The following is a 758-nucleotide window of genomic DNA, read 5'->3' on the forward strand; positions in this document are numbered from 1 at the left end:
ATATTGTGGTGGGTGTTGATTGTCACGGAGAGGTCCATCATAACCATTGTCTTGGTATGCATCATAGAATAGTTGTTGATAGTCCATTGGAGGTGGTTGTTGCCAAGAGGGTTGATCAGATCCTTGTGGCTCCTCCCATCTTTGATTTTCCCATCCATGATGCATATTCTCATTGTAATTTCCTCTTCCTGCAACATAGTTGTAACCAAACTCATAGGCAAAGGGGTGAGAGTTCATAGTAGCTAAAGAAAATAAAAACAAAAAACTAGTAAAAATAAGCAACTAATTCCTAAACTAACAAAAACTAGCAAACAAGTAAAAAGAAAATATTTACAATAACCGATAATAAGGCACACGTTTACAATTCCCCGGCAACGGCGCCATTTTGACGATCGGATTTTTTTCCAGTAAAGAATTCTCAAATAAATTCTCGTTGCTAGTATAGATTCTAAACCAACAAAGATTCCTTTCGTACAAAAACTTGTTTGTCACTAAAGAAAACCCAATAAAAATAATAAACCGAAGTATTTAAACCTCGGGTCATCTCTCAAGGAATTGCAGGGATGTGTATTTATTATTGGTTATGGAAGATTATCTTTTTGGGGTTTTTGAATAAGGAACAAGAAAAATAAATTGCAATAAAGTAAATTAATAATTAAGAAATCTCTTGGCAAGGTATGAGAATTAGACGTCCTATCCTAGTTATCCTTATCAATTGTGATGAGAATTGTTCATTGCTCCCACTTAGTTAACCCTTA

The sequence above is a fragment of the Arachis hypogaea genome, chromosome 18 (assembly GCF_003086295.3).
Source record: "Arachis hypogaea cultivar Tifrunner chromosome 18, arahy.Tifrunner.gnm2.J5K5, whole genome shotgun sequence".
Lineage (NCBI taxonomy): Eukaryota > Viridiplantae > Streptophyta > Magnoliopsida > Fabales > Fabaceae > Arachis > Arachis hypogaea.